The 22,247-nt window shown below is 37.6% G+C and overlaps 1 protein-coding gene and 1 long non-coding RNA gene across 2 annotated transcripts in view; one reads left to right on the forward strand and one right to left on the reverse strand.

Moving 5' to 3' along the window:
• Nucleotides 1-22,247, reverse strand: part of LOC129047413 (protein FRG1B-like) — a 192,574-nt gene that overhangs the window by 17,316 nt on the left and 153,011 nt on the right. The gene's annotated exons all lie outside the window — the stretch shown is intronic.
• The window catches only part of LOC129057623 (uncharacterized), a 66,591-nt gene continuing 65,381 nt past the window's right edge, over nt 21,038-22,247 (forward strand). The window contains exons 1-2 of the long non-coding RNA XR_010136907.1: nt 21,038-21,558; nt 22,034-22,198. This is a non-coding gene — a long non-coding RNA (uncharacterized LOC129057623). The remainder of the gene's footprint in view (nt 21,559-22,033; nt 22,199-22,247) is intronic.

Raw genomic sequence — 22,247 nt, forward strand, 5'->3', positions numbered from 1 at the left:
CAATGTGCAATATTTTCCTGACTTTGGGGTAAGCAAAGATCTCTTAGATCAAAGAGATAAGGCAGTAACCATAAAAGAAAAAAAAAATAAACTAGCTTTATAAAAATTAAAAGCTTCTGACCATCCTGGCTAACATGGTGAAACCCCGTCGCTACTAAAAACACAAAAAATTAGCTGGACGTGGTGGCAGGTGCCTGTAGTCCCAGCTGCTTGGGAGGTTGAGGCAGGAGAATGGCATGAACCTGGGAGGTGGAGCTTGCAGTGAACCGAGATCACGCCACTGGCCTCCAGCCTGGGCTACAGAGCGAGACTCCATCTCCAAAAAAAAAAAAAAAAAAAAAAAAAAAACTGTCCATCTGAAAACCACCATTAAGAAACTGAAAAGGTAAAACTCAGACTGGGAGAAAAGACTGATACCACCATCAACTCTTGGCAAGGATGTAACTGGAGCACTAATTCATTCTTGGTGGGAGGGTAAAATGGCACAACCACTTTAGAAAGTTTTTGGCAGTTTCTTACATAGTTAAACATTCACCTAACCTTTGACACGGCAATTCCACATCTACATATCTACCCTAGATATTTACACTAATTTTAGAATTGTTGATTTGCCATTTCAAAAGCAATGATTCTTCCAGAACATTAGCTTTATACCATTCCATATTTTATATATTTTTTAAGCTACCATAATTTGTGAAGATTCAAAATGCAACTTGCCAAGTTTTAAAAGAGAAAAAAAAGGTATGGAAACAACTAAATGGAAAATAGGCTGGTTAAGTGTCTTTGGGTCAGTTTATTTCTAGTATCATTTACAGGCTACCCTGATATTTTATTTAAATTTTTCATTCATTTTAGAGTTGACAAAATAATGATTTTTCCAGTGAAGATACTTCGTTTAAGAGACAACTGACTTCTATAACTAAAATGTATACATGTTCAAAGAAAATAACTTGTAAAATATATTTGGTTGAATAACATTTACATTAAGCCTTTAAAATAATGTATCAGAATCTCTGGCTATTAAGTAGTCTAATGGTGCCTACTAAGTCAGAGAGTTGTAATTCTTCTCTTCTGTGCTCTGTTCTGACAATGAAGTAAAGGCATCAGTGGCATCTACTGTGCTAATAAATGGAATTTACAACTGTAGGTAATATTTAAGCACTTTAAGACAAATATGAATACATCATAAATTTCTAATTAGGAAAATATTTTCAATGAGATCTCAAGAAATGTTAACTTTTTTCAGAATAGAGCACTGAAAACTGACTCACCAACCATATCAAGCTGGGATTCTTCATCTTCTCTATTTCTCTTCTTACCTTTGCTCTTTTTCTTCTTACTACAGGACATAATTTATATAGATGAGTTTAGGTATATTGATTTGTGTGATAAATAAATATCGTAAGATTGAAACTTGGAAGTCTTTTAAGCTGTTTCGTTTTTACATTATTGATTTAGGAAGACTTACATTGCTATGCCCTCTTAAATACAGTACTGAGAATTTGCTTCAGGCTTTGTACATATTATGTTAAAGTTCAAAGCAGATTGTAGAGCCACACTGCCAGATTTTAAATCCTGATTCTGTCACTTCTTAACTCTGCGATTTTTGGAAAAGGTACTGAATCTCTTTGGGAGTCAGTTTCCCCACTTAAAAAATTAGGATAATAACTTAACTCTCAAGGCTATTGTGAGAATTAAGAGGTAATATGCATCTTCACACATTGCTGGTGGAAATGTAAAATGGTGCAGGATCTACAGGAAACAGTTTGTGGTTCCTCAAAAAGTTAAAGAGTTACCATATGACCCAGCAATTTTACTCCTAAGTATGTATACCCAAGGGAAATGAAAACATACGCCCACAAAAATATTACGTAAGAATATTCACACTAGCATTAGTCACAATAGTCAAAAAGGGGAAACAACCTAAATGTTCATCAATTGATGAATGGATGAACAAATGTTACATCCATACAATGGACTGCTACGCAACCATAAAAAGGAACAAGTGCTACAACAATGATGGACCTCAAAAATGTTATAAGTGAAAGAAGCCATATACAAAAGGCCACACGTTGCATGATTTCTTAGGAAATATTCAGAATAGGCAATTTCACATAGATAGAAGACTAGTGGTTGCCAAGGACTAGGAGAGGGAGAGGATGGGATGTGACTGCTTTAATGGGTAAGAAGAGATTTCCTTCTGAGATGACGAAAATGCTGAGCAACTAGACAGTGGTGAACCTCTTGAATATATACTAAAAACCACTGACTGTACAAAAGGGTGAATTTTATAATTATGAATTACATCGCAATAAAAAAATAAAAAATCAAGAGCGATTTGAAAAAAGTTAATGTGCAAAGTGCCTACAACAATTTCTTGGCACATTGAAAGTGCTATATAAGCATTAATTATGATCATTACGATAATCTTAAGACACTCTTGTCTGCATTTTCATCATAAAGTTTTCAGAAGATAACTCACCACTCCTCACAGGAAATTCACACATTAAAAATCTCACATTCATTCAGGATATACCTGTCACTTATTCTGGCATCTTCATGAGCCCAGACTCCTCGAGAGGCTTCTCAAGGGCAGTGGCTTCAGCTCACTCCTTGATACTTTCTTTCCATCTCGCCTAAAAATATCAAAACCTCTGTTTATCACGGAGACCAGGAGGAAATGCTCAATATTTGTATGCACAGTCAACCTCGGGCAAATCTGCCAGTTAAAAAAGAAGCAGGAATATGAGTGCACAGGTATTTTTCACCTAAAGAGCTAATAAATACCACTACGACCTCCTCCTCACATTTGGCTCAATTTATTTACTGCATATATGTTCTCTTATTTAATCCTCACAGACTTCTAAAGGTATAAAAAATGGTCTGAAAGTATAAATGTGTAAACGGAGGTTCAAAGATATTTGATCTGTTAATGAGTAAATGGAAGTTCAGACATATTAACCAATTTGCCACAAATTACAAAATTAGTAAATGACAGAGTGCAGGTTCCAGCCCACAGCCCAATCAAAGCCCATATACACCTCAAAAATTCATCCTGTGTGATTCATCCTGGTTTCACTCTACATATTAGCTTAGAAAAAATTAATCAATAATTTTTCCAGGAAGAGACAATGGAGAAAATAATCATCCCTAACAAAGGAAGTTATTAACATGAACTACGAGATCAGACTAACGCAGATCCACCAGGCAGAGGCCTGGAGAGATGCCTCAGGGGACCCAAACTCGTGGGTACGGGGCCACGGGTCACCCGCCCGTCTATCCTGTTTCCAGGGTCGTCCGCGCGGGAGGCTGCTCCTCTCTGCACAGGCGCCAGGAACCGCGGTCCTGCCTCTGTCCAGCCTGGAGAGGGGCCAGGGCGAAGCCTGAGAGGCCACAAAGCCGGCTCTCCGGGCCACGACTTCTACCGGATTCGCGGGGGTGGAGTGCATCCGAAAAGAACTGAGGAGGCTCCCGCCGGAGCTGCAGGACCCACTTCTTCGCCTTGGTTCCCTTGAGCACAAGCTTGGTCGACTTCACATAAGAGTTCTCGGCCATGGCTCCGGGCGACTCCTGCACGGAGAGGCTGAAGCTGACTCAGGACGAGTATGTGACCCGCAGCAGCACCAGGGCGGAGAGGAACAGAAGTGGAGGCGAAGTGAACACTCCCTGACAGTGTACGTCTGTCCAGAGCCCACCTTCGTCTTGACCCAAACGCTGAATGGCTGAGATTTCCACTTCCGCGTTTCTGCCGGAGAGCTATGGCGGCCACAGAGGGCCGAAAGGTGTCCGCACGCAGCTGCTCCCTGGCTCCCTCTCGAGGAGCCCCTGAGGATTCGCGCCTCCCCGAGGAGAGGAAAGCCCGCCGGAGGCGCCGGTGCTGGCTGTGGTGGGGCTGCCGGGGGCGCTGTGGAACCGCCTCTCGCTAGAGCTATGGGCTGGCGACGGTCCCCGCGAGGGCGGGAAGCGGCTCAGGCTGCCCTCGCCGGCCTGCGGCGGCGCGGCTGGAAGCGCGGGCCACTGGTGCGCGGGTCACTCAGGGCTGTGCCTCGCGCGACTGTGTGTGCAGGAAACAAGCAGGAAATACCCTAAAATAGAATGAAGCGCCATGTTGAGGGCGGCGGACGTCGCGAGTGCTGTGGGAATGTGGGCTGAGGTGGAGAGTTATGGTGGCGCGTGTTACAGGCTCAGGGGTCAGGAAGAAGCCTAATCGTGGAGGCGGCATCTGAGGAGGGTCTTGAACGTTGGGCAGGCTTTTGCCCGATAGAGATGGAGGAAGCTAGTTCTGTCTGATGGAGGAAACAGGGCGGAGGCGTGGAGGGAGCCATGCAGCGCTGGTGTGAGGAGCCGCGAGCAGGCCAGGCCTGTAAAGCAGAGTGATGGGAATCAGGATAGAGAAGGCAAGTCGGGGTCCTGTGGTCGCTGAAGAATTTGAATGAAATCAGTAAACAGGTGAGAGGGATCCATCGCAAGAGCATGGGATGAAACGAAGAGTAGTCCACAGTGATTCCTCTGCAGAGGTGGGTATTATTCATCGCGTATGTGACACCAAAACGGTGGGTATTATTGACCACGTATGTGACACCAAAACCACCCCACTCAAGCTGTGGCTCTTTCCCTAAAGTAGAAAACAGGGACCAGTTGGGTTCCAAGCATCCACGAAGATCTTATTAAATTCGTGATCCCTGGTGGCACCTTGGAGTCAGGATTGGCTCATCTCAAACCTGATTCAGAAACAAAACCATCTCAATGTGCAGAGATGAGCGGCCTTACCACTATCATAACGTATTTTCTGGTGTTTTCACAGTGCTGCACTTCCTAATCCCCATTCCACCGCAATCCACATGCCGTGATGCCCAGAGGCATTAACAAAGGAGACACACAGGGGCTCCTCACGTTTGCTTTCCATGGTTTTGATGAAAATCTGTTTCCTCATCTCATACAATGTGGTTAGCAATAGTATCATTTAGGGTTGAAGAATTAAATGGTACAAATTATATAGGGTGCTTATTATAACCTACATGGAAAATGACTAGGATATGTTAGCTATGCTCATCACCAACATCGTTATATGATGGTAATAATCAGATAGTCAAGAAAGCTGACACCAAGAAAATGGATACATGCTCTGAGGGAATGAATGTGGAGAGATCAGGTCAAGAACAAAGCCGTACAACATGTCTGTAGTAAAGGGATAGAGAAAAGAAAGGCTATAAAAGAAATAATGAAACAGAGTTAGATTAAAATTATAAAATCAAAGCTAAGGAGAATTTCCAGAAAGAGTAATATCATTTAATATCATAGAAGTTTAGGGGCACAAGATGGAAAAAAGGCCTCTGGGTAACTGACATTGAGGCAGTCTTTAGGGAAGCACCATTTCCAATAGAGAAGTAGACAGAAAGTCAGCTTGAAGCAGGGACTAGGTGAAGAAGCTGCTGGCTGGTCGCATGGGGAAATAAATAAGGGATGGCATATGCCATATTTCTGGATTTCATTCTTTCTTGCCCAGCCTCTATATATGCATAGAATTTGGCAAAAACTTACAAAAAATAAAAATGAAACCAATTTCATTTGTAGACTCAAATACAATGCTTTGTGTTAGAATCAAGATAAATTAATGTCTCTCCCTGCTATTGTCACCGTCAGTTTTGAAATGAAACATCAGCTTTTCTTCTTCACTAAAATCATTTTCAACCCCTCCCAGGTGTTGGCGGTTTGAGGGAGTTACATAAGCAGTCAGGTCTTGATGAGTAGAGGAGGAGGGAACAAACACTTTCAGCAAAGGCAGCATTCTGAAATTCTGCTCATATTTTTCTCCAGTAACTTTCCTGTTTGTGAGGTTATTCAGACATAAAGATCCTAGTGAAATTTTTTTCAAGCTTGACTAATCATAATCACTGTGGACGTTTGTTTAAAATGTGTATTCCCAGGCCTCTCACCTGCTGATTCTGTTTCAGGGGATCATGGATGGGACTCAGAACACATGTGTTTGACAAGTATCACAAGTGGTTCTTATGGTCAGGCAAATTTGGGAATCTAACCAGGAATTTATGTTTTTATGACTGGCAGCTAGAAAAGATTCCTACAGTCTTGGCTTTTTGAAAATAAAATATTTATTTTTTAAAAGGAAAATTGTATGACTAGATACAACATTTATACATGTGGCACATGTACTATACTGTGTACTTTTGTCATATTTACAGTTAAAGATGTGTAAGAACACTCTGAGAAAAATTATATATTAAATGCAAAGAGGGGTAAGTCCGGGTTGGGGAGAAATGGGAAGGGTGTGCTTATTGTTGCTAAAAGGTAGAAAAGCCAGGATGATAGCCATCTAAGGTTGCAAATAGCACATTCTAAGTTGAGGGAGCTTCATAATCATGTCTGAAAGATTCTTTGATATACTGAGTTGAAAACAGTGGCTTTGGACAAGATTTGAGGGAGAAACAATCTATGCTTTAAAGTGTTCATTTAAAAGACTTTAATTAAAGGAAACTCTTTGCATTTACTTAAGCTAATTTAACTTCAGGACTTTAACAAATTACTATCCCTTAACCACTTAAAATTGTCTTTCATTTCAAATGAAAATTTAAGGTGGCTTTTATGTTCGATTGGTATACTTGTGTGAAGACTTAACAGCAAGGCACTGTACATTTCTAAATGTTTACTTCTTAATTTTGCTGGAAGAAATATACTACTCAATTGATTACTTTTATAGCAAAGTAAAACAATTTATTTTGACAAGCAACACTATTTTCCCAGTTTTCTGGTGGCAAAGATTAGGCTTAACATCACTAATCATCAGAGAAATGCAAATCAAAACCAAAACGAGATACCATCCTACACCAGTCAGAATAGCTACTATTAAAAAATTGAAAAACAACAGATCTTGGGAGGCTGTGGAGAAAAGGGAACATTTACACATAATTGGTGTGAATGTAAATTAGTTCAGCCACTGTTGAAAGCAGTTTGGAAATTTTTCAAAGAATTTAAAATAGAATTACCATTCAAGCCAACAATTGCATGACTGGTATATGACCCAAAGAAAATCAATTATTCTACCAAAAAGACATACGAACTTGCATGTTCATCACAGCACTATTCACAGTAGCAAAGACATGGAGTCAGTCTAGGTGCCCATCAACAGTATATTGCATCAATAAAATGTGGTACATCTACACTGTATTATTAGGCCATTCTTGCATTGCTATGAAGAAATACCTGAGACTGGGTAATTTATAAGGAAAAGAAATTTAATTGGCTCATTGCTCTGCAGGCTGTACAGGAAGCATGGTGACGGCATCTGCATGGTGCCTGTGGAGTCTCCAGGGAGTTTTTACTCATTATGGAAGGCAAAGAGGGAGTAGGCACATGGCCAGAGCAGGAGCAAAAGAGAATGGGAATGTGGGTAAGTACCACACACCGTTACACAACTAGATCTTGAAAGAATTCACTATCACAACGACGGCATCAGGCCATGAGAGATCCACCCCCATGACCCAAACACCTCCTTCCAGGCCCCACCTCCAACACTGAGGATCACATTTCACCATGAGATTTATAGGGGCCACTTTCTAAACCATTTCACACACCATGGAATACTATGCCACCTTAAAAATAATAAAATCATGTCCTTTGAAGCAACATGGATGTAGCTGAAGGCCATTATCCTAAATGAATTAATGCAGGAATACAAAATGAAATGCCACATGATCTCACTTATAAGTGGGAGCTAAACACTGGGTACTCATAGACGTAAAGATGGAAAGAATAAACACCGGGACTAATAGAGGGGAGAAGGAGGAAGGCAAGTTTTGACAAACTAACTATTGGGTACTATGCTCATATATTAATCTGTTCTCACACTGCTATATAGAACTACGCGAGACTGGGTAATTTATAAAGGAAAGAGGTTTAACTGACTCACAGTTCCACAGGCTGTACAGGAAGCATGTCTAGGAGGCTTCAGGAAACTTATAATCATGACAGAAGGTGAAGGGGGAAGCAAGGCACGTTCTACCATGGCGGCAGAAGAGCAAGTGAGCCAGGGTGGATGTGCCATATGTTTAAACCATCAGATCTCATGAGAACTCACTTACCATCTAAGAACAGCAAGGGGGAAATCTGCCCTCATGAGCTAATCACCTCCCACCAAGTCATTCCCCCTACATTGGGAATTATAATTCAACATGAGATTTGGGTGGGAACACAGAGTCAAACCATACCAAATCAGCATCTGGATGATGGGATCATTCATACCCCAAAACTCAGCATTATGATATATACCCATGTAGTAAACTGGCACATGTACCCCTGAATGTAAAATACAAGTTAAAATTATTTTCAAAATAAATTAATGAATGAATAAATAAATATGATTAAATGAAATTAAAATTTTGAATTAAAAAAATTTGAGAGTGATTTCAGCTTGACAGTTATGTAAGTTATGTAAATGGAAACAGTGAGTTCTGTAGGGTTTGAATCAATTGCACTATCTGTACTAAGTTGATGTCCAGTTGTTTGGATGAAAAGAAAAGAGGAGAAACATATAGATCTAACAGGAAAAAAATGGACAAGTTTTTATGATAGCAAAAAAAGAATGGAGGAAATAGGACTGAGGTTACAGTGATTGATAGATATTAATAGACGACTAAGTCAAAAGCCACTGGTTGCAGAAAATATTGATTAATTTTGTTTTATTACAGTCAAACAAAAAAATCCTATAACCTGCCTCTAGAAAAAACACTTTTAGCCCTGTAATTATCTATATTCCAAGCACCATTCCATTCATTAAGTAGTGTATAGGGTGATTAATAAATGAATTATTCACAGAATTAAGATAGAAGTTTTGAGTGTTTGAGGATATTAATAGTATACTCAATGAACTAAAATAAAATTTGACTGGAGGTGTGATCACCATGAATGCCATGTTGGTATCTTGTTAGATTTGGCAACTTAGAGTTGAAAAATTTATTAATAAAATAAACGTTCCTTGATGATTAATTTACATTTAGTAGACATGCTCTTTCTTCTTCCTTCCCTTTCTTATTCATTCATTCGTTCATTCCTACAGAGCAGTAACTTTCATTCTAAGATTCCCAGAATCCTAAGAAATTCTTGAATGTCATCATAGGGAGCCAGGTGTGAGGATTCCCAAAAGTTGTGTTTAATACTTGAAAAATCTCGAAATGTTTTATATTTACACCAGAAAAAGCTATACAGATTTTAAGTTATATATATATGGTTGAATAGTTTTTATTTCTCTCCAGAACTGAGTGATTAGGGTTAATAATGTTTATTATTTCATACTGACCTAATGGGTATCCTTTATGTATCATTGATTACTTATTAATAAAATAAGAACCCCCCCAAAATTACAAAATAAACATATTTTGTGGGTTTTTCTTAAGGCTTTTCAAACATAAAATCAGAGGAAAGGATTAAAAGTAATCCTTGATTGTTAAAAAGGAAGGGAACTACCAACTTAGAAAATTGTATGAAAACAGCAAGATATATACATGGCCCTCAGACCAGCTGCCTGTTTTAATAAAGTTTTATTGGAGCACATCCATGGATCTATGGTGCTTTCCTGCTACAATGGTAGAGTTGAATGGTTGCTATAGACACCGTATGGTTTGCAAAGCCTAAAATATTTATCATCTGGTCCTTTATAGCAAAAGTGAACCCAGTTTTAGAACATTCACTTTACAAATTGAGATACAGTGGATGCTGCCTTAACTGACCTCCACTTAACTGATTTGCAATCAGCACTTTCTGGCACCCCTGTACAACTTATTGACTGATGTCCACTGCAAACTGAAAGTCTTTGAGCTACTTTTAATGCCTGTACATTTCTCCTTCCATCACAGAAATTGTATGGTTTATAAGAGGAAGCTGTATTAATTCCTAAATATGTTTATGCCATTTGTTCTTGTTCTTGTTGTTATGCAGTTTAATTAAATATTATGTTGAGAGGCTGAGACGGGCGGATCACTAGGTCAGGAGATCGAGACCATCCTGGCTAACACGGTGAAACTCCATCTCTACTGAAAATACAAAAAAATTAGCTGTGCGTGGTGGCGGGCACCTGTACTCCCAGCTACTGGGGAGGCTGAGGCGGGAGAATGGCATGAACCCAGGAGGCAGAGCTTGCAGTGAGCAGAGATCACAGCACTGCACTCCAGCCTGGGTGAGAGAGCGAGACTCCATCTCAAAATAAATAAATAAATAAATAAATAAATATTATGTAAACTGAGAAAATCAGTATAACAAGAGTAGTATTGTTGTTTCTCTGAGAAATAAACTAAATGTGTTGGAAAAATGAGAAAAACAGTTTCTGTCAGCTTAAGAGTTGACAAGACAACTGGAAACAAATGGGAAAAATTGTGTAATCTAGGATTTCATATTGCTTTACCCCAGTTATCTTCACAGAAAGTGAACAAGAAATCAATGACAACATATCATTGGCATAGTGTCCACAAGAAACTCCACTCTGAATTCGTGCAAGGCTTTGACCTTGTCATCCAAATTCTGGCAAATTTATTTACACATGTCTTTTAAATTAAAGTTAGGTTTTAAGGACTTACATCTAATACTTCTTATGATTCCTCCATCTAACTTAAATTTGTGATTAATCTGTTTATTACTGGTCCCAATCTGATTGAATAAGGGGGTTTCTACCGTTTTTGCTAACCAAAAGTTTACTTTGATGAAGATGGAATTGTAAATACAATAATTCAAGTTTAAGGAATTAGAATGGTAAAGGTTAATACAATTTAGTATGCCTAAAAATCACTTGAAAAGCTTACTAACAATGTAAATTCTTGTGACTTAGTCCTGAGATTTTCATTCAATAGGTCTACGGTGGGGCATAGGAATCTGTATTTTTAAGAATGATAAAGGAAAATTGCTTAAAATAGGGTAAATTATGACTTACAAATATAAAATGAACACTTGTCTAAGATTTTTGTTTAACTCATTTATTTAATGAGGGAGCCAGTAAGATGTTATACTGAGTTTTATGGAAAATTAAAAGAGCCACACATATCTAGGCACTAAGGAACACTGAAAAAATCTGCTTGATAGGTTCAAAACTGACTTCTTGATGGGAGGTGGAAAAAGGAAAATTAATTATACTTCCACCAAAATCAATCATTTGCCTGTCTATAGACAACAATATTTGCACTACTATCAGTAATCTACAACTAACAGAATTGCAAATAACAAGGAAAACAAAAGGCACAGAGACCCCATAGAAACAGATAACCCAGTTATTCTAGACAAGGCTGAGATTTCCATTAAAGACACTCAGTGGTAATTCTGTTGGTCCGTCTTAAAATCTTTCCATTTTCTCCTGAAAAAATACAATAAATGTGGTCAGTGGGTCACACCTGGAGAAATCATTTTCTAACCTATAATAAAGACTGTTGAATTACTCCCTTCACTGGAAAGAATAAAATATTACCACATAAATTCATATTATGATAATGGCCCACTATGAATTCTTTGGTGTTTTTAATTTTCTTAAGATTTCTTAATATTTCTGAAGAAACTACTAAATTCCAAGCAATATATTTTCTAATTTTATCTTTCATTGACTTTTACTTTCACTTCAATTGGGCTACTGTCTTTCATGTCTATAACCTTAACTTTTCTATAACTTAAAAATTGATTTCTAATGTTATTAACTTTAATGTTCCACTCTGTGATCTGCTCTTTCAGACTCTCTCTTCCTCACTGCCAATTCACCTTCTTTTCTGTCTCTTCCAGTGCCCTAGTATTTTGACTCTTCCGTTTTCTTTTTTCTTTTCTTTATTAAGTGGATACATGATAATTTCACATGTTAATGGGGTACAGTGTGGTATTTTGATACATGACACATCGTTAAAAACCTCTCCTCCCTATCTTTCCCAGTCTGGTAACCACTCTTCTACTCTCTGTTAGATCAGTGTTTTTAGATTTCACATATGAATGAGATCATGTGATATTTGTCTTTCCGTGGTTAACTTATTTCACTTACCACAATGTCCTCTATGCTCATTCACGTTGTCACAATTGACACGATTTTACCCTTTTTTTATGGCCAAATGTGCATATGATATAGTTTGGATATTTGTCCTGACTCATATCTCATGTTATATTGTAATCCCCACTGTTAGAGATGGGGTCTGGTAGGGGGTGTTTGGGTCATGGTGGTGGATCCCTCATGGCTTGGTGCTATCCTCATGATAGTGAATGAGTTCTCAAGCTTCCTGACTAGTCAAGCAGATGTTGGCACTATGCTCCCTGTACAGACCATGGAGCCAATTAAGTCTCTTTTCTTATAAATTATCCAATCTCAGTTATTTCTTTATAGCAATGCAAGAATGGCCAAATACAGCATATATGCCACATTTTCTTCATTCATTCATTGATGGACACTTCGGTTGATACTAGGCTATTGTTCTTAGTGCTGTAATAAACATGAGAGTCCAGAAATGTCTTTGACATACTGATTTAATATTCTTTGAATATACACCCAGTAGTGGGATTGCTGGATTATGTGTTAAGTCTATTTTTAATGTTTTTGGAAGTCATATTGTTTTCCATAACAACTGCTCCAATTTACATTTCCACCAACAGTGTTTGAACATTCCCCTTTCTTCACATCCTTGCCAGCATTTGTTATTTTTTGACTTTTTCATAAAAAGCATTCTAAACAGTGTGAGATGATATCTCACTGTGGGTTTGATTTGCATTTCTCTGATTATCAGTGATGGTGAGCATTTTTTCATATAACTGTTGGTGATTGTTTTGTCTTATTTGGAGAAATGTCTATTCAGCTCTCTTGACTATTTTCTAATCCAATTATTTATATTTTTGCTATTGAGTTATTTGTGTTTTCTATAAATTTGGGATATTAGCCCCTTATCAGGTGAATAGTTTGCAGATATTTTCTTCCATTTGTAGGTTGTCTCTTCACTCTTGTGATTGTTTCCTATGCAGTGCAGAAGTTTTTATTTGGTGTAATCCCATTTGTTTATTTTTGCTTTTGTTGTGTATGTCTTTTGATGTCTTTTCTAAAAATTCTTTGCCCAGACCAGTGACATATAACATTTCACCTATGTTTTCTTCTACTAGTTTCATAGTTTGGGGTCTTACATTTAAATATTTAATTTATTTTGAGTTGACTTTTTCATACGATGAGAAGTAGGGGTCTACTTTCATTCTTTTGTATGTGGATATGCACTTTTCACAGCACCATTTGTTGAAAAGACTGTCTTTTCCCCATTGAATGTTTGTACCTTTGTCAAAAATAAGTTGCATGCAAATGTGTGGATTTATGCCTGGTTTCTCTGTTTTTGTTCCACTGGTATACATGCCTGTTTTTATGCCAATACCATGCTGTTTTAGTTAGGATAGCTTTGTAATATATTTTGAAATTAGATAGTGTAATACCTCTAGCATTGCTCTTTTTGCTTAAGATTTATTTGGCTATTTGGGGTGTTTTCTAGTTTCATATGGATTTTAAGACCTTTTTTAATATCTGTGAAGAATGAAATTGGAAATTTGATAGAGATTTTATTGGATTTATAGATTGATTTCATTAGTATGGTCATTTCAACAATATTAATTCTTCTCGTCCATGAACAAGGGGTATCTTTCTGTTTATTTTAATTTTTAATTGCTTTTATCAATGTTTAATAATTTTCATCTTTCCATGGCTTAATTTACTTGTAGGTATTTTGTTTTTTTAATTGCTATTTTAAACGGGATTACTTTCTTGATTCCTTTTTCAGATAGTCTGCTATTGGTGTATAGAGATGTTACTGATTTTTTATGTTGCTTTTTTATCCAGAAACCTTATTGTATTCATTTACCATTTCTGATTCTCAGTGGCGTATTTAGGGTTTTTTACGTATATGATCATGTCATCTGCAAAGAGGGACAATTTGACTTTTTTTTCTTTTGCAATTTGTATGCCTTTTATTTCTTTCTCTTACCCAATTGTTCTGACTAGGACTTCCAGTACTATGTTGAAAAAAGTGATTAAAATGAACATCCTTGTCTTGTTCCAGATCTTAGAGGCAAAGTTTTCAAGTTTTCACCATTCAGTACAATGTTGCCTGTGGGTTATCACATATGGTGTTTATTTTATTATGTTCTTTTATAACTAATTTGTTAAAAGGTTTGATCGTAAAAGGATGTCTAATTTTGTCAAATGCTTTTTCTGCATCTATTGAAATGATTATGTGTTTTTTATCCTTCATTGTTTAATGTGATGTATCACATTTTATTGATTTACATGTATGAGACTATTCTTACCTCTCCGGGTAAATACCACTTGATTGTGGTGAATAATCTTTTTAATGTGCTTTTGAATTATCATTGCTAGAACTGCTGGTTTTGAATGTTTGCATCTATGTTTATCAATGATATTGGCCTGGAGTTTTATTTTATTTGCTGTTCTTGTCTCATTTTGGAATCCAGAAATGCTGTCTTCATAGAATGATGTTGGAAGGGTTCCCTCCTTTTCATTTTTTTGAAATGGTTTGTAAATAATTTGTATAAGTTTTTAAAATGTTTTGTAGAATTTGTCAGTGAAAACCACCAAGTCATGAACTTTTCTTTCTTCCTCTATTATTTTAGAGACAGGGTCTCACTCTATCACTGAAGCTGGCATACAGTGGTGCAGTCATAGCTGACTGCAGCCTCAAACTCCTGGTCTTAAGTGATCCTCCTGCCTCAGCCTCCTGAGTACAAGTACACACCACTATACCTGGGGAATTTTTATTTTTATTTTTAGAGATGGAGTCTCGTCTTGTTGCCCAGGCTAATCTTGAACTCCTGGCCTCTAGTGATTCTCCTGCTTGGGCCCCTAAACTGTGAGATTACAGGTGTGAGCTACTGTGTGAAGTCTTTTGGATTTTCCTTGCCTGAGATCCTAAATCGTTCCTTCAATCTCATTATTTGTCATTGGTGTGTTCACATTTTCTATTTCTTCTTTCTTCAATTTTGATAGGTTATATGTGTCCAGAGCATATGTATTTCTTCTAAGTTTTTCAATTTATTGGCGTATAATTGTTTGTAGTACTTACTCATGATTCCTTATATTTCTCTAGAGTCTATCATAGTATATCCTTTTTCATCTCTGATTTTATGTGAATTTTCTTTTTTCTTAGTCTGAAAAAACATTTGTCCATTTTACCTTTTCAAAAAAGATTCCTTCATTTAATTAGTCATTTGTATTTTTTGTCTTCATTTTGTATATATGTGCTCTGATCTTTATATTATTTTGCTAATTTGGGTCTTAGTTTGTTCTTGATTTTATAGTTCCTTGAAATACATTGTTAGATGGTTTATTCATTATCTTTCTTCTTTATTGATGTAGAAATGTATTGCTATAAGCTTCCCTCTAAGAACTGTTTTGCTGTATTTCATAAGTTTTCATATGATCTGATTTTATTTTTATTTGTCTTAAGACATTTTTAAAATTAAATTTTTTTTCATTGACCCATTGGTTGTTTAGGGATATGTTGTTTAATTTGTATGTTTTTGCACAATTTCTGAAGTTCCTCCTGTTTTTTATTTCTAGCTTTATTCCATATGGTCAAAAAAACATGTGATATGATTTGATTTTTTGATTAGCTAAGACTTGTGTTCTAACATATCTATCATGGACAATATTCCATATGCAGGTGAAAAGACAGTGAATTATGCAATTGTTGGATGAAATGTTATGTAAATAACTGTTAAATTCTTCTGATCTAGAGTGCAGTTTAAATGTTTCTTTGTTGAGATTCTCTCTCAATGATCTGTTCATTGCTGAAAATGGGATGTCATGGTTTCTTACTATTATTGTACAGTTTTTTGTCTCTCCTTTTAGATCTATTAATGTTTGTTTTATATATTTAGGTTCTCCAATATTGAATGCATTATATATTTACAATTATTGTATTCTCTTTTTGTACTGACCACTTTATTATTACATAATGGCCTTGTTTGTCTGTGTTTACAGCTTTTTTATTTGAAGTCTATTTTATTTGATATAAATATACTTACTTCTGCATTCTTTTGATTTCCGTTGTCATAAGATATATTTTTCCATCTGATCACTTTCAATTTATGTGTGTATTTACAGGTGATGGGAGTCTCTTGTAGAAAGAATATAGTTATGCCTTGTTTTTAATCCATTTACCCATTATCTGTCTTCTTACTGGATAATTTAATCTATTTACATTCAAGGTAATTATTGATAGATAAGGACTTGTACTGCCATATACTTTTTTCTTGTTGTCTTCTAGAATTTTTGTACCTTTTTGTCACTTTATTGTCTTCCTTTGTAGTTAAGTGATTTTCTCTGTGTGCTTTTGTTTCTTGTTCTTTTATTTTTAGTGTATCTAATAAAAATGTTTACGTTTTGGTTACTATGAGGCATGCGAAGAATATTTTATAGTTTCAATAGGTAATTTTGAATGGTTAACAACTTAATTTTGATAAGAAGAAATGGGGAAAAGCAATCACTCTGCTCTTTAACTCAATCACTCCCCCACATTTTGCATTTTTGATGTCTTAATTTACATCTTTTATATCACTTATCCCTTAACAAATTATTGTAGTTGTTATTATTTTTGTTTTGTATTTTAACCTACTTAATAAAAACATGTAAGTGGTTTACATTCAATTATTACTATATTAGAGCATCCTGAATTTGTCTGAATATTTATTTTTACCTGCGGATTTATACCTTCCAATTTTTTGTATTACATATTAGTGCCCTTTTCTTTCAGTTTGAAGACTGTCCTTTAACATTTCTTTTAAGGCAGGTATGGTTACAATGAATTCCTTCATCTTTTGTTTGTCTTAGAATGTTGTAACCTCTCCTTCATTTCTAAATAACAGCTGTGCTGGATACTGTATTCATGGTTGACAGTATTTTTCTTCAGCACTTGATTCTATTATCTTACTCTCTCCTGGCCCATACTGTTTCTGCTGAGAAGTCTGCTGCCAGGCACATTAGAATTCTCTTATGTGTTATATGCTTCCTTTTTCTTAGGGCTTTCAAGACCTACTCTTTGTTTTTGACGTTTAAAATTTAATTATAATATGTCCTGTGGTTGTCTTATTCAGATTAAATCAGATTAGTGAGCTTTGGCCATCCTAAACATCTTAATCCTTCTCCAAGTTTAAAAAGTTGTCTGTTATTTCTCTGAATAAGCTTCTAACTCTTTTTCATTCTTAGTTCCACTTTAACACTGTAGATTTGTTTTTTTTTGATGGCGTCCCATGGATCTCATAAGTTTTCTTTGTTTCTTCTGATTTTTTTCTCTTTTCTACTCTGATAGTGTATTTTCAAAGAGCCAGTTTTTGAGGTCACTGTTTTTTTTTTTTCTTCTACTTGATCAGTTCTGCTCTTGATGCCCTCTAGTGCATTTTTCTATTTGTTTACTGAACTTTCCACCTCCAGGATTTCCATTTGATTTTTTCCAATTATTTTAAATTCTTTGTTGAATTTCTCATAAATTTCCATATTGTTTCTCTGTACATAGTTGAAGTTCACAGATTTTTTTTAAAAAAGCTGCTATTTGAATTTTTTTGTCTGCCACATCATTCATTTACATGTCTTTAGGTTCAGTTGGTGACACCTTGTTTTCTCCTTTTGGGCAGGCAGTTTTTCCTAGGCTAATCTTATTTTTTTTAGATGTACATCTCTGTCTACACACTGATGAATTAAATATTTATTTCAATCTTCTCAGTCTGGGTTTGTTTTTGACTGTTTTTCAGTGGGCTTGTTTAGAAATTCTGTGTGGATTTCCATTATATTCCATTTTAGCATTAGGAGGTGCCCAAAGCAAAGTTTAGACATAAATCCTGCAATGAGGTTCACCACTGATGCAATGTAACTGGATGGGCCCATGGATGATCCACAGAAAGGCTGCTGTCTGTGGGAGGAGAACAAGTCAGGCCATCAAATCTGGACAGTCTGTGTATCATGTTTCCCACAGTGTGGTGCCCATAAACAACCTGTCTGGTATAATGTTTCCTCTGGTAGGAATGGCTAGCCACTGCTAAGTTTCATATAGTAAGTATTGCTAACCCAATCCCTTCTCTATGTCCCTAGCATGCCTCTGGTGGTTCAGCTCTGTTGACACTCATGGTGCTGCTTGTGGGCTGATGCAGGAGTGAGTCTACTGTGAAGGCACTCAGTATGGTGGAAAAAAATATTCAACTTCTGCTCACTTTATTCAGTGTAAGAACTGTGATTTCAGGAGGACTTTATGCATATGATACCATAATGGCCTGGGGGAGGAGTATCACAGTCACAGAGTACTGGTTCCCTTACTGTCCAAGCATGGATTTATTCCTCTTTGCAGTCCAAAGGGGCTTCATAGACTCACTCATGTATTCAGGGTTCATTAGCTCTTGTAAAGGTAATTTCATATGTGGATAGTTGTTCAGATAGATGTGTCTGTAGGGGTATGATTACTGGAGAGATCTACTCCACTACCTTGTCTGCCCAAATCCTTCCCCTTTCCAACAAGAGTTTGCCACCTCCTAGTTTTCTTTTTTCTTAACCAAACTAAGTTTAGCCTTTAAATCCTTCACCCTCTTCCACTTCCACTGCCATTGCTTCTTTGTATGCTTATTGTATTTTCCATGCTATATGACTTTCAGCTGGTTATTTACAGTATGCAAGTTTTAATATCCTGTAAAAGGGGGATAATAATAGCATCCATTTGATAGGGATGTTAAAGATATTAAATGACACTGTCTATGTTAAATAACTTTTTGAGATATATTGAGATGTTTCTTTACTTCCTTGTTCTGGCCTTCTTGTTGAACGAGAGGAATCTATTGCCACGAAAAGCAATAAAACTGTGATAGTAGAAATTAAAGGTGAGTAGGAACTTATCTAAAAATCATCATTCTCCTTTTCAATGCAAAAATAAGAACTAGAATCTTTAATAAGGCAATAGTCCAAAGAAATAACTTATGGAAGAGAACATGGGTTTTTTAATCCTATAGGGTTCTTTTATATATTCAAGGGTCGAGATTGACAGCCTTGAATTCTACTAAAATTTCAATGTAAGTTTTAGATAGGGAGGAAAGAGTCAAAGAAAAAATTGCACTGGAAAAAGTTAAATAAGTAAGGAAGATATTATTCAAGCTATTGCAATAAGGGAGAGAGGCCAGACCTAGTCTGAACTCAGCTCCCCTGATACAAAGGGCAGTGGGGTTTTTGAAAGTGAGGGTAAGAGGATGATCATAGGCCACCTGTCTTTGCTAACCGTATTTTCACAAAGGAAAAATAAACTTTGTTTTATCTTTATGGTATAAGGTAATTTTTACAACTTGGAGCAAGATTAGGCTCTTACTCTTTCATGGAGACTGGGAAATAAGGTATTATCTTTCTGAAGGATTACATTTGAAAGGATGGCCCCCAGATCCTTGAAAAAGGAAATTTTCTGCTTACAAGTTATACATGCCACTTCTACCTGCATTTCACTGGCCAAGCAGGTCACATGTCTAAATCTGACCCTTCCTTCTATAGAACAGAAATGTATAATCTTCTAGGAGATAGGGCCACTGCAGTAGGAAGACCAGATAATGGGAGAATGGTAATATAATCTACCACAATGACCACAGTGAAAACGTCAGTAATCCTCAGGGTTAACCCAAGTCTTCTTGGACACAGGTTGATTCTAGGCTATTGTGAATAGTGGAATAATAAAAAATAAGGAGAATAGCCCATGTGTTTTTTGCAGACAAACTAGACAATTCACAGTAACTTATGGCCTAGATCATTTTATTTCTTGATCAACACAACTCTTTATAGATGCCTGTGGTCCAAAACTGCAGATTCCTAATCATCCCCAAAAAGAAGGGATCCTCTGCAAGGCAACCTGGGAGGGAGTTTAGGATTGTTCTGAGGCAGTGAGAGCCATTGAGATTCACATGTAAGAGGGTAGAGAAAGGGAATCCACATGTTTTGATCCCTCCATGTACTGGATATAACTTGGTCTTCATTACATTGCACCACCTTTGGTGTCAGAGAGAACTGGATTTGAATCCCAGTTCCATCAATCATTATTATTTGATGACGAATGTGTTTTTAACATGTCTGAGCGTTAGTTTGCTTATCTATAAAAGATGGGATTGTTATGAGACTTGCATAAGGTAAGTGTTTAAAAATCTGGGAATAATCCCTGTAATTTAAAAGACGGGGTTGTGATGAGGCTTCAATAAGGTAAGTGTGTAAAAATCTGGACACAATGTTACTAATTTTGTAGGTTTTCAATATATAGAGAAGGAGGATTATTTTTCTCTCCTTTAATTTTTAGAACAAGTTTCTAAAATTGGTATTATGCATATTTTTGAGATAATCAAAGGATCAGTAAGTTCAAATAAATCACCATAGTCACAAAGCAGTTCACAATCTATTGACTGGATAACTGTTAGTGAAAAGTAGCAATGATGGTCACATTGAAAATCTTGTGTTAGGTGGTGGTTTTCTCTTGCATAAGCCTCTTCATTTGTTGAAACCATAGATTCTAAGTTTGCTCTATCAAAGTGATCGTTAGAAAAATATAATGTAGTTCGTGTATAAATTTTAGAAAATTTCCTTTTTAGTCCTGTTAATTTGATTGAATATGTGCATTTTGAATTATGAATATACATATTAATATGTATGACATATGAAATATGACTTGACGTTACAGAGTAACCTTACATCGTGGCAATGTTTTTTTATGAAAGCACCTGCAGAAATGTATCTTCTTTCTAGTTTCCAAAAAACTCAGAGGCCATGGGGGAAGAGGGGACTTTGGCTGTCAGATAGTGCATGAGGTACATTAGGATATAGTAATTTCATCATAATTCATATTCATAATTCACAGTGAGGAATCCTGAAAGTTGCTACCAGCTACCAATAAATGAAAGATGGGGCGGGGTCGCTAGGGGGCGCGGCTTTGTGAGCCAGTGCCTGGGACTCCCACGTCACAAATGGAAGACCAGCGCGTGGAGCGAACTCAAGGCCTGATTGGTTCTTCGTAAGCAGGACACGATCTTGTTGGCAGGTCAACCGGCCTTCAGTTGGTGGCCTTCAGTGGGTACCTTAAGTTGGTGGCATTTCGTTGCCTTTCCTGGGGTGAGGCGGCAAGTGCTCAGCTCTGCAGACGTGGGGGCAAGCGAAGGCCCAAGCTGCCTCGAGAAGAGCAGAGGTGCCCCATGGGGACCACAATGACCGGTCGCATGTGCACCAAAGCCAGCCCCCAGCAGGGCCAGAGCAGGGTATCTGCGGGGCCGTCCTTTGGCTATGACATCTATGAGTGGATGGCCAGCAAAGGCACAGGCACCAGCAGAGAGGAGCAGAGACAACCAGAACATGCTGTCTCTCAGTGCCAGCCCCAAGCGGGGCCAGCTTAGGGTGCGGTGGGCAGAGACATCCTGCAGCTCTGAGATCCAAGAGGTGGAGGTGGGAGTAGAGCCAGGCTCCACTGTGTTTTAGCTCGTGCTATTTGAGCCCAATTTGATTCCACAGCCATGACCTGCAGCACATTGGCGACCAGAAGACGCCCAAAGGTAGGGAGGCGACAGATATCACTTGGCCTCAGGAGCTCCTCTGGTCGTTGCTGAACCAAGGTTCCCCCAGAGACATCCACAGCCTGGGGCTCCTCCCTTCTTCACCTAGTTCCTTTCCTAGGCCCAGGCCCCAATCATGAGGACTGGCTCTGCCTGGCATCTCCATCCCTTCATCTTTCCATGTTGCATCCAGCCGGTTTCTTTTCCCCTCCCTACCCATATTCCCAGTTCTGGACCCTCTTCTTCTTCCTAGAGGCTGGACAAAGACTAAGTTTCAAAGTACAAAATGGATGCTATAGATTTCGTTGCTGTAGAGGAAATGTCTGACAGCTCTTGTATTTAAACTTAAGTAGCTACACTGGGATTCACAATTTCATATCTTGAATTCTAGACCAGAGCTCTCTACCCTAATGCAACGGCAAGGGGTTAGAGGTACTCTTCTTGATTCTAATAATAAAAAATGATGCTTTTGTAGGGACAAGGTCTCACTGTGTTGCCCAAGCTGGTCTCAAACCCCTGGCCTCAAGTGATTCACCCACCTTGGCCTCCCATACTGCTGGGACGACAGGCAAGAGCCACCACACCTTGTCATTGGAGGTGATCTTGCTTTGTGTATTTCGGCTGGTCTTCAGGCGCAGCTGTAAGTAAGATGCTCCTGCAGTATAGTTCGAAGTCTTTCTGCACAGAAT

This window comes from Pongo abelii, chromosome 15, assembly GCF_028885655.2.
Source record: "Pongo abelii isolate AG06213 chromosome 15, NHGRI_mPonAbe1-v2.0_pri, whole genome shotgun sequence".
Taxonomy (NCBI): domain Eukaryota; kingdom Metazoa; phylum Chordata; class Mammalia; order Primates; family Hominidae; genus Pongo; species Pongo abelii.